Here is a 12318-nt window from a genome sequence, read left to right as displayed (position 1 = left end):
TATGTGATCTGATCCTTATCATTGAAGTAGTACATGGCTGCTGAGAGCAGATACAAGGTCCTGAGTTCATGATTGGGAGTACCCATGTCTTGTTGTATGTTGCAGAAAAAATCTTGGCTTGCCCATCTTCAAAGGTCATCAGAAAATTGTTTGGGAGCAGACAGGAAATAACTTGATTTAGATCAGCTTCTTATGCAACCCTGCCGAAGGAGTTGTAATTGATACTTCAATCTATAGACAGCTGTGATCCTACATACCATCCAGCTATTTAATTCAGAGGTATTTACAGGAATTCATAATGTCAGTGCTCACATATGGCTTAACTAGAGAAGCTTTGTTGTCTGAGAAAACTGCAGAAGAGAACTTGTTTCAGTGGGAAGAAAACAGAAAAAAGCTGGTGAGGAAAACCAAGCAAAATGGATATCACAAAGGTGACTCAAAGGAGAACATTGCAAAGAAATATTAGTGAATTGAGTGAAGAGTATTTACATATCTGGATATTTGATTTAGAATTTTAATTATGCACTGGAAGATGAAGTAAATAATTTATTAGTATCTGTTGTCACATTTCTTAGTTTATATTGCTGCTATTCAGCTCTTGATAACTGAATATTGTTACTTGCTGGAGTTTCACAAGACATGTGTCTGCAAGCCAGGAGACAGAGTTAAGCCTAAATATTTATTTATAACATAGAAACAAGAAATTGTCCTTTGTGCATCAAAATCACATTTGAAACTAACCCTGAAATGATTTGGCTTTTGTATTGAAGACTGAGTGCAAGCTAATGAATGGAGATGAAGATAAACAATTTAGTACTTGACTGAGGATTCAATTTGTGGCTCAGTACTCAAAAAACATTCTCTAGACTCTTGTGGTTTAGGAAAGTTTTGCCAGGCTGGAAATGATGCTTCCTTCTCTGTTTTCTTTGTATGTGTGTGTAAACCAGTGGAAGAATTATTTTGCATATTTGTGTCTGAGCTGATACGAGTGACAGCATCTTCATTCAACCTGTCGGAATAGTCCCTCTCTGCATCAGTAAAGCATCTTGCCCTGCACTTAACCAGTGTGTCACTGGTTCCTAATGCATATTCTGCGAGTAAAAGAACTGTGCTTAAACACTGTGACATCTGCTCAGAGTGTGTGAGGGTGAGATCTGCTCATCCACTGGGTGAGGGTTAGTCTGAAGTGTTACTGTAGGAAATTTCTGTGATCATAGTTTCCAGTCTTCTCCTGCATATAAATTATTACAGGCAAATTGTCAATAAGGGTTATAATATGTTCACTAGCCACAGTTGTTGCTTTTTCTCTAATCTGATTTTATAGGTTGATCAGTGTTTGTTCAACTCAGTGCCTCAGTGCTTCTTTCAAGAAAGACTTAAAGGTGGACCATGTCATGCATTCAAATGTGTCCTCTTCATAAATTCTTTCTAAAAACAAGGTGTAACTGAAGATTCATACATAATACAGTGATTTAATGTTTGCTGTTCTGTCTGAAAGGAAAAATTTAATTTATAGTAGAAAGGAAACCCACTGAAGCTGTCAGAAAGCAAATATAATATAAAGCAGAAAAACACCCCATATTACCTGAGGTTTGGGAGTTTACTGGTACTTGTTTGATTTATATAAATTTCCTTTCTTCCTTTTACTTTTTCCCACGCTTATTTTCCCTAAGGCCTTTGTGAATGTTATATCTCATGCAGAGATAAAGAGCCCTCCACTACTGCTGCCTCCCTCTTGTACAGACCCCAATAACCTGAGCTCCTCTGAACAGTCTCTTCCAAAACCTCAATTTCAAGACCACAAGGACCTGAGAATCACCCTTTTCACTGCTAGGTGGCTCTGATTGTGAATTAGCTTCATCTTTTAACTAGTGTTTAATTTTAATTAGTTTGGATTTATCTTGCAGGACTTTTTTCTTGTTTTGCCTCTTCCTGCTAAATCAAATCACTTTGGAAATGGCAGAATTATTCCACCATTTTAAAATGTTGGTGAAATTCCTCTCACAAGCAGCTCTAAGTATTGCTATAGTCACTGGAAGCCTTCCACTGACCTTAGGCTCAGCTGTAGATAAAATTAGCCAACTTTGTTTTTGTTAATTAGTTGCTAAATTACAAGCTTTTGGAGAATGAGGGAGTATTTTGTCCCAAGCTCTTTTTTAGACATCTGCTGCTGAACAGCCAAGTGAGTGACACACACAGATCCCATTATGCCTAACTCAGGTCCTAGGTGTGATGCTCTGGATTGAAGAGTGAACTCCTAAATTATCATCCAGAACAGTTCCTTTTGTGGTTTCTGAAAAAGCCTGGAGGCACCTGAACATCTTGTTTCCCTTTTTATTTTAGCCATGAATTTACCTCACTGCCTGCAGTTGATTCTTAATGGGAGCCCAACATTGTCTCAATCTGAGCAGAAAAGCAGAAGGAAAAATAAGTCTGGCTTCCCCTTCAGACTGAGGGCTTCCAAATCCTGCCTCCAAACTATCCACCTGCCAGGGCAGTTGGCCCTTTCTCTAGCAGGTAGGAAAGGGAGGGCTGGGGTGGGTTCTCTGTGTCTGGTCTTGGAAAGAGGCTGGGAGTTGACAAAGGTTGGAGCTCTTGCACCCTGCACAGAGATTCCCAAGTGCATCACAGGAAGGTCAGTGCAGCCTCACCTCAGCAGGATCTGGGCCAGCCCCCTGCCTGGAGCAGGAACTGGGCCTCTGCATGTTCTGCTGGCAGTTTGAACATGAGCTGTCTCCATATTTTTGGAAGAGCTCCCTTGCTCCTAGCTATTGCAGTTATTTTTATAAAAAAAGGTCCCACAACGTTTTCCTGCACTTTGTATTTGAAAACAGGCTTTTATTTTTGCTTGGGAGGATGAGACCCAAAGCTAGAGCCAGGGCTGGGCTGCATGTTCCATTTGGGCTGCAGCCATGTGCTGGGCTGCAGCCTCTGGTAAGGCTCCTGCACATTAGTGTTGTATCATTATTATTAATATTATTGTTGAGCCAGATTCTGGAGGTACAGAATACAGAGTTTAAAAAATAAGGTCTGGATTCTGTTACAGGGATGAGTTGCTTAAAAACTAGCTACAATGATTTGTTGCTTAGGTATCTGGTTTTTTTCTGATCCAAAATGACTGACTCACAGTGTTCTATAGGTCAAGTGTAACTATTAAATAGGAGGAATAGACCAGCCAAACAAAATCCTTATGTCCTGATTCTCCTCAGCTACAGCTGAGTAATAAAAGCTGGAAGAAATGCAAAGTTTGGTGTACTACTGAGCCAGCAGTGAAACAACAGATTAGTGCCTATGTCTGAAAGACTGTGCATATAATTGGGTAGAGGTAACTTTTACAAATGGAAAATTATTTTTTCCTAGGTTATAAAATGGGCAGCATAGACAGTAAGTTCAAGGCATATCACTGGTGATGTGTGCCACCTGACAGGTGCCAGGCTTCTAATTAAAGCCTCCAAAGAGAAATGCTAGAGCAAAACATGCGTCTGGAGAGATCTGGCTGGTTCCTCCTTCAGGTTAGGAGAGCTGAAGCAGTCTACAGTGCTTAACCTATTAGCATGTTGCTTTTAATTTTCCATTTTTATTAGTATGAATTATTAACTACCTGACTAGTAACAAAAAACCTTTCTCAATTTTATTTTAATTTTAAAAATGAAGGATTAAGCTGGTATGGGTGTGGAAGAAAGCATCACTGCAAGCTGCTTGCAGATAACAATGTGGAACAGGAGAGAGCTAGGGATACAGACTGGGAAGTGTTTTAATGCTGTATGTACCTCAGCATTGGGATATGAAACCTTATTTTAATATTTAATAAAATTTAAATTTTTCTCTTTTTCTTTTAAACAAAACAGTGATTGGAAAATCTTATTAGAAAATGTAAGTTCTCAAACTCTGGTGTGCTGGAGCTTTGATGGCTCACAGACCTTCCGCAATGCAGCACAGTAAGCTGTCTGCTCACATTATGTCGGTCCTCCTTGCTTCCCACTAGTTTGGCATTAAAAGAAACTCAGAAAATGAATTAAACATGTTTCAAATACTTCTTCTTTGTGAAGGTTTTTGCCTAAATGCTGTGTGGCAGTTAGAGTAATCAGGAGGAAGGAGGGATGGCTTTCCCCAGCAGAATGAGTCAGATGGTCCCCAAGACCTTCTTCCAAGGCGTGACTGTGGTGGGTTGATCTTCACTTGACACCAGATGCCCCAAGTCTCTCCTCTCTTCTCCTCAGCAAGGCGGGGGAAGGAAATAAGATGGAAAAAAAACCTCGTAGGCTGAGATACAGGCAGTTCACTAAAATAAAATGTGACGCTCAAGCAAAGGAAAAGTTCTGAAGATTTAATTCTCTTCATCCCATCAGGAAGTGATGTCTGGTGACTTCCTGGGAAGCAGGACTTCAGCACATGTAGTGGTTGCTCTGGAAGCCAAACATTGTGAACTAATGAATGCACTCCTTTCCCCTTCCTATTTCTTAGCTTTTATTCTGAGCACATGGCATGTGGTATTCAATATCACTTTACTCAGTTTGTGTCAGCTGTCCTGGCTGTGTCCTCTCCCAAGATTTTGCCCATCCCAAGCTTGCTGGTGGGGAGGGGATTGTTGGAAAGACAGCCTGGATGCTGTGGGAGGGAGCACTGCTCAGCAGTAGCCAAAACACTGTGTTCTCAGCGGCTTCCCAGCTGCTGCTACAAAGCACAGGCTCTGAGAGCTGCTGAGGGGAAATGAGCTCTGCCTCAGCCAGACCCAACACTTGAAAACAGTGAAGGATTTTGCTTATAAATGGATTGTGTTCTGTGTGATTTCAGGGATTTCCCAGTTCCACTTGGGTTAGTCACTTCAAGAATGAGTCTTGGGGTCTTTTGGTGTGTATGTTCGTTTATGGTTATTTTTCTTGTGGTAATACGTGATCCCTTTTTTCTGTAAGAAATCTGATTTTTGTAAGGTCCACCATTAGGAGTTACAGCAAAAGTTCTTGTTTGAGTTTGCTTTAAAGACTTCAGTCAGTTCTAATGCTTTCCAAATCATCTTTCCCTTTCCTAATATGTTCTGTGTAGAAGCTGTGTGTTATAATATAGGAATGTATGTTTACTCCTGAATAAATTAACAAGGCTCTTGCCAACAAGAATGATCTAATGTGATTTTTAAACATTGATAAAGAAACGGGATATATAGTGCATAGTGTGATGCACAGGGAGCAATATTATATTAACAAGGAATTGAAGAACTGCGTGTCCTGCTGATGCTGAACAAAGGAAATAAGGTGTTGACAGATTCACTCACTCCATCATGAACAGGAAAGACCTTGGGGATGTTTATTTGAATAGGGGGACCATAAATCTAGCACACAGGTACCAACAAACAATAGTCCTAGGGTTTTTTCTTTTAAAATACGATGTGCAATATAAGAAAAGCTCATTTTTATATGTCAGTATTATGTCTATATATAGCTGTAGATAATATATAATTTTGTATGTTCAGGAAGTAGGGTGGCAGATGTAGATACAACAAACAATGTTGATTTATAGACTGCCTGCTAAAGGTTTACATTTATCCTTAATTTACTTTGTAGGTCCTGTTGGGTCCTTCCTGAGAGCACTAAAAATGGTTGTCTCACATTTTACAGTACGCTTGAAAAGTGCTGTAATATGATTTGTGCCTGAATTTATATTTCAGAAGGGAATTCAAGTTATTACTATTTCCTCCTATTAAAATCATCAGGTGCTGAACATATTCATCTGAAAAACAGGACCATCTAACAGTCTTTTGCTCATGACTTGTAAGAAATCAATATAGTTCCCATCAGTACAGTAAATTACCAACTGAACCACTTCCAGTAATCATGATGCACAGTCTCTCATTAACCCCTTCCCTTCCCTGTATTGAGATTTGTATTCTAATATTGTCTTAGAATAAAGATATTTTTGAATATATTTGTAAATCATTAGACACTAGAGTAATGAATTCATTAATTTCAAAAAAAATTGTGGCTAAGGCTCTTCCGTATCTCTAGCAGTTCTGCTTAAGACCTTCATTGATGATCTGGACAAAAGGATTGAGGGCATTCTTGGTAAGTTTTCAGACAACACCGAGTTGGATGGGAGTGTTGATCTGCTGGAGGGCAGGAAGGCTCTACAAGAGAGATTTGGACAGGCTGGACAGTCTGGGTTGGTGCTCCAAGCCCAAATGTATGGTTCAGCAAGGGAAAGTGCCAGATCCTGCACATGGGTTACAACAACCCTACCAGAGAGGATTTATATTAAGAAAAATTTCTTTCCAAAAAGGTTTGTCAAGCACTGGAATAGGCTGCCTAGGGAAGTGGTGGAGTCACCATCCCTGGAGGTATTTAAAAGGCATGTGGCTGTGCCTCTTAGGGCATGGTTTAGTGCTGGTTTTGACAGCGCTGGGTTAACCGTTGATCTGAAAGGTTTTTCCAGCCTAAATGATTCTATGATATAAGGATGTGTGATCCCAGGAAGTATGCAATAAATACTTCCTTGGAAATGTGTGGGTAAGTCAAGGAGCAGAAATTGCTTGCTTTATTTACGGGAGGAGTTAGGAGTCAGAAGAATTTCACTTCTGGAGAAGGATTGTTGTCTTCAGCTAATTTTCAAGGTACCTGGACTCTTTTGAGCTACTTGGCTGGAAGTATCCACCAGGGACAAAGAAGCGTATTTTTAAATTGCAGTTCCTAAATTGAATATTTCAGATCCATGCTCTGGTAACTCACTGTCTTTCAGTATTCTTACATGACTTCACCATTACCGCGGGTTTTTTGGTTTTGTTCAATAGCATAAATCCAGTGTGGTTGTGACTGAGCTGGAGGGTGTGCCTGAGCCTGTGTCAGGAGCACAGTAGCCTGGAAGAGAGAGAAGCAGCTGGGGGCAGCTACCTGGGAGACATCCTTGGGAAGAGGCAAGAAAGACTGAGTGTCAGAAAGACATCTCCTAATTGAAATTTCAGAGGCCATCATTGAACAGGAGATACATAGCTCGAAGGACTGTAACAGAATTAAAAGAATAGAAAATGACAGTGGTATATGATAGAATATGGAGGGAATTGGGAAAGGCAGCACCAAGATGAGAGTAAGTTACATTAAACTAAGTAATCTGAGTTAAATAGCTTCACAGACACAACACTGACATCTTAGTAATTTTGTCAGAAACAAATTTAGAAATAAGGCCATGTTTTGGTTGTTGCTAGTTTTATATTTGTTATGCAGCTAAGTTAAAGATTCCGTTGAATTACTTTTCTTTCATATTCTGTTCATGTTTGTGGTTCGGAAGTGTGGAAGAAGGATGGGATGGTGCAAGAAAACTGTGACATGAGAAGGGCTTTATGGAAATAAACTTGTTTTATTGTAGATTTATTGGCAGAAATAAAAATAGTCATCACTTCCTGTTATCAGAACTATAAACACACACCATGTTGAAACAAGGGATGCAGATAATATTCAGAAAGTGATTTTGTTTACATAGCTGCTTCTTTGAGTTTGATCAGATGGTGATTGACCAGTATGACAGTGTTTTCTTTGAGAAACTCTATTATAGAATGGGTGTCATCCAGATCCAGCAAATAATGAGTGAGAAAAAGGCAGAGAATCATCTTTGATGGTGCTAACAAATAAAAGCGCGTCCAAAGCTAGTTTGATACATGAGCAAATTGATACACGAGCCTTGCTGTGGTTTCCTGTGCTTCCCCTGGAGACATACTGGAGTCATGGGCTTCTTCCATTCCTGTGTCTTACCAGAAGGTAATTCCTGTGGCCTCTTGGAGGTTTACTGATTTTGTTAACAGGATGAGAAAGTACAAGAATGCTGTTTCAGATGTTGGAGACTTCCTCAGGTGGAGATCTTTAGTATTCTTCAAGGTTGAATAGTCTTCTCTGCTCCTCCTGGTCCCTGTCATTAGAAACTAGTGTTCCTTCTTCTTTGTTTCTGTACCAGAATACTTTGTATCTTCTGTCTATTTAAGCTGGTCCTCAGCTTAAATATCTGGTATCTTAAATATCTGATACTTCGTATCAGAAGTACCAGGAGGTACCAGTAGCAATTTTGGGAGCTGCTTAGGCTGGCAGCTGCCTTTATGCTAGCAGGTAGATCAATAAGGTGTTTGCTGCTATGGTAAGTCTGATGAACAAATGAATCCATTTTTACTTTTAAAGCAAGTAAGTCTTCCCTGATTCGTGACATGTTAGATAACTGAAGGGGGACAAAGAGGATGGTAATGCAAGTTGCAGTTCCCCAAGAGTCTGCATTAGTCTTAGGGCTAAAATGATTAGTAAGACAAATCAGATCTAGCTGCCTTTGCAGGAAGAGCTGTAGGTTTGCCACGAGGCATTGATGACAAAGTGGCTGATGTGTCTGGTTGACTAGTGATGAGACAGGCATGAGAAGGAGAGACAGGGTCTTAAATTCTCATGGGAAAAGCAGAAAATATAGGACTGTAGAAGATCTGATAGGTTATCCAGAAAAGCATCATGAAGTTACACCAAGTTTACTCTGAAAATTTGATTGATTTCTGGTTTGTGCTCTTTCTTTTAAAAGATATTTCTGAACTCAGCATCTTCAGTTGTACTCATACCCATTTGTTCTCTTTTCAAGTCAGTTCCCTAATATAGTCAGAGATTATATGTATTATATATCTATATATATATATATATATATAGATATATATAGTATATATATTCAGTCTAACAGTTCTTCTCTTTTCCCAGTGTTCATTGCCCCCCAGTGCCATCATGAGGCTAGTTTCATTCTGTAGATGACTGTTCTTTTTCTTGCCTCCTCTCACTATTTTGCCATTCCTCACTATGAAATCATAGCCTCTTTCTCTGCCCATTCTTGTTTGCATTCTTTCCTGATTATATCATGAGAGTTTTATACTTGTGTCTCACCAGCACCTGAACAATGATATTTGTGCCTGTGTCTCTGTCATGGAAATTTCTTACATGGTATGTCCAAGGCAGTCAAGAGCAGCCAACAATCAGCCTGTTTAAGCAAGAGGAAAGCTGTGATCAGTCTATTTCAAGTAAACACAAAAGCACCACATTTGAAAAACTAGAGAAACACGCTATTATCTATTAACTAAGAATAAAATGGCATTTGCAGCATTTAAGTATAAACTTGAAAAAAAATTCATCTTACATAATTTAGGGGCTTAGTGAATCTCATTTTCCTGTTTTTTCAGGTTTTGCAAGTAAGTAAACCAAACATCTTGTCTTGACAATCAGGTATACCTTTCATACTGTACTTGGAAGACAAGGTCACCTGTCTTGGCCATATTTCACACCATCATTTGTTCCCACTTGTGGTTTATCATTTTCATCAGCTTTAAATTACTCATAGTTTTCATCAGGGTTTTGTGTCAGATCAGCCTCTTACTAGCTATCCGCTCTTGTTTCCCTGTATTTCTTGAGTTCTTTCCACATGTTAAATAAGCCCTTTCTTACCTGTCCCTTTTCCTGCATTGCAAGTGTTCTTTCAAGGCTTCTTGTGAGGTGTGCCTCTGTGTGTCTGTACAGAGGCACTTGGGGGAAGAGCAGTAGGATATAGCAGTGCAGGGAGGGCTGAGTGTTTCTCGTTAGGTACAGCAGTCTTCCTTGCTCCTTCCTTCCTTCCTTCTGTGCTGTCTTCCTTGCTCAAGGGCCGATGCCAGCCTCACTGGACCAGCGCTTACACTCATGCTAATGTTCTGTGGCATGCAATGTTTCTCCCTCCATTCAGATTTTCATCTAATCCCAGCTTGATTCAATGAGATCTGTAGCAGCTAAGTCATATTAGAAAAAATTAGGCCATCAATCTATTATTAAGCTGGAAAGTGTTTTATATTTTGTGTTTGCCCTCAGGGTAGCTCAGAACATTCCACGGCTGATCTGCCCTGAGTATGAGAGGGCTGGGGTTTAGGTGTTAAAAGATGTGTACAGATACTGAGGGAGTTGGTGGAGTTCTGTTTAAAACATTTGGTTTCCAGCCTTGCAACCAGCTTGATCCAAGGCCTAGGTGTTTGTCACTGGGACCTTTATGGTTCTCTTAGTTTAGGTGCTTTTGAAAAAAATGTGCCTGCTGGTCAGGTAGCTACTACATCTATGAGGTAGTGTCTGTTCTGTAGTGCTGGGAAATTTTCCTGCAATGGTAGTTAGGTTCATTCTACTTGTGTCTGAGCAAAGATCAGTGTATACTCTTAGAAAATATATAGAATAAATCAGTGTATACTCTCAGAAATGTTCTGCTTTTGATAATATATTATATCTGCACTCTCTGAAAATTAAAAATCTATCCCAAAATTTTACTGTATAGCTGTCTCTCTGTTTAATCATGTTGCTTGATAAAATGGCCATCTTTTGTGTACTCTTATTAATTTCCTTTGTCAATCTTAGCTTTTTAAAAGAAAATAGGTATTTAGATCAAGATCCTTCATGCAGGTTATTTCACAGAACAGATGATGTTGGAAGGCACCTCTGGCAATCATCTACTCAAAGCAGGGACAAGTGCAGCTCGGGACCTTGTCAAAAAGGTTTTGAATGCTTGCAAAGACAGAGACTCCACAAATTCTCTGGACAGTTGGTTTCAATGTCCAGTAACACAGAGTTCTTAGCACAAAGTGATTACTCTTTCAGATCTGCATAATGCAGGAAGTAAGACAGGGAAGCATCCAAAATCATTAGCTGATTGTCAGGATCTTGGCCTTAGTGACTAATTGGCTTTAGTGACTGGTCCAGGCACTAAAAATATCTTTTCAAAGGCATGATTTAGTGTCAGAATGAAAATTATTCCACTTGCCGCTTGGATGTTGTTGTTCTAAGTGTTGGGGGGGAGAAGGTATGAGGAGGATTGAATTTTCACAATCAGATCCCTTAGCGCGTTCTTGAAATGCCACATTTGGATGTTTGCTTTCTCACCTCATCACTGCCTCAACATGTCACTTTGGATTTGGGGCAAGAAAGAGTTAATTTAAGGCAATTTGTGCAAGCTGCTCCAGAGTGAGTCAATAGCATCGTGCTTTAAGCCTAAGCAGCAGAAGAACTGACATGCCAAGAGTTGAAAAGAGACATCTCTGTTTTGTGCACACTCAACTTCCGAAGGCAGTGGCTGGGGTAGAAAAATGATTTGAAAATGAACTAAAGAGTTGCCCAGAGGAAGGAAAGAGCAATGAATGTATCTATGGCCAAAAAGAGGTGGAGGGCACTGGATGAGATGTGTGGCCTCTGTCTGCCCTTTCATATTACTGCTGCTGACTCCCTGCCCTAAGATGACATATGTGTTGGCACTCTTTAAACTGGTGTCTTGTATTTTTATTTGCTTTCAGTTGCTAATTTGACATTACAGGCCATATTCTTGAACTGTTGTACATCCTTTATAAATTGCTTTAAGATATTTTAGTGTGATAAGGCAATATAAAAATTGAAGTCATTATTGCTGCCTTTATCACCAGGAGAATTGGACAGCTGGCATTGATCTGCAAGAGACTTAATTTCAATAGTTTGTTATTACATTAACCCTTAGGATTCTTCTTGTCTGTGATTTCAAAGAAAGGTTTCCTTGTCAAAAGGTCATCCTTTGTAGTGTGTAGTGTTTGAGAGACACAGAAGGGCTGAAAATCTATGAATGCTGTCATTTTTATCTGATCAATAACATCTTGCTTTATTAATAGTAATATCCCAGTATTTTACATTGTTTCATATCAAGATCAAAAGGAACTGGTTGTGAGTGAAATCCAGCAGTTTGTGAAAGGCATGCTTCTAACTCCTTGGTTTGGGACAGATATTCTGTGCCCCTTTAAATTTTTGACATTCATCTTAATTTTTTAAATTAAAATAATTCTAAAAATTCTCTACTCCTTGCTAGTTTGCAAGGACAGATGTTGAATAAGGGCCTTATCTTGCTGTGTTGAGTAACACTTTCTAATGAGCTAAATTGTACCATTCATCCAAAAGCCACAGTAATGGTAGCATAGAGGCTGCTGTGTTGCAGAGGGAATAACTTGCTCTTTGCTATCTTCTTCTGGTTTCAGAATAAGGCCTGAGAAGTCAAAGAAGGGATTTTTCATAATTAAAAAACAGAGGAGGCAAAAAGTTGAACCTGTTTAAAAAAGTGAACCAAACATGTAATTTTCAAGGTAGTATCAATGTAGCTCCAATTTGATTTTTCTTGGCCAGGGCACCTTTAGATAGCAAATGTACATAGTGGCAATCAAGAGGCAGTAGGGGGCTGCACAACACTCCTCCCTGTACTACCTCACAGCAGTTGGGAAGACCAAAGAAAGTAAGTTTTCATTTTCTTCCTAGGGTAAAATTCTACTTGATGCTTTGGTTCTCTGCTTGGTTCAAATAA

General features: G+C 39.5%; 1 protein-coding gene across 2 annotated transcripts in view; it reads left to right on the top strand.

Annotated features, from left to right (window-relative positions):
- SAMD12 (sterile alpha motif domain containing 12) overlaps positions 1-12318 on the top strand; it is a 176464-nt gene that overhangs the window by 69649 nt on the left and 94497 nt on the right. The gene's annotated exons all lie outside the window — the stretch shown is intronic.

This window comes from Motacilla alba, chromosome 2 (genome assembly GCF_015832195.1).
Source record: "Motacilla alba alba isolate MOTALB_02 chromosome 2, Motacilla_alba_V1.0_pri, whole genome shotgun sequence".
NCBI classification, from domain to species: Eukaryota; Metazoa; Chordata; class Aves; order Passeriformes; family Motacillidae; genus Motacilla; species Motacilla alba.
The sequence above is the reverse complement of the archived record's forward strand: the minus strand, read 5'-3'. Positions and strand labels throughout refer to the sequence as shown.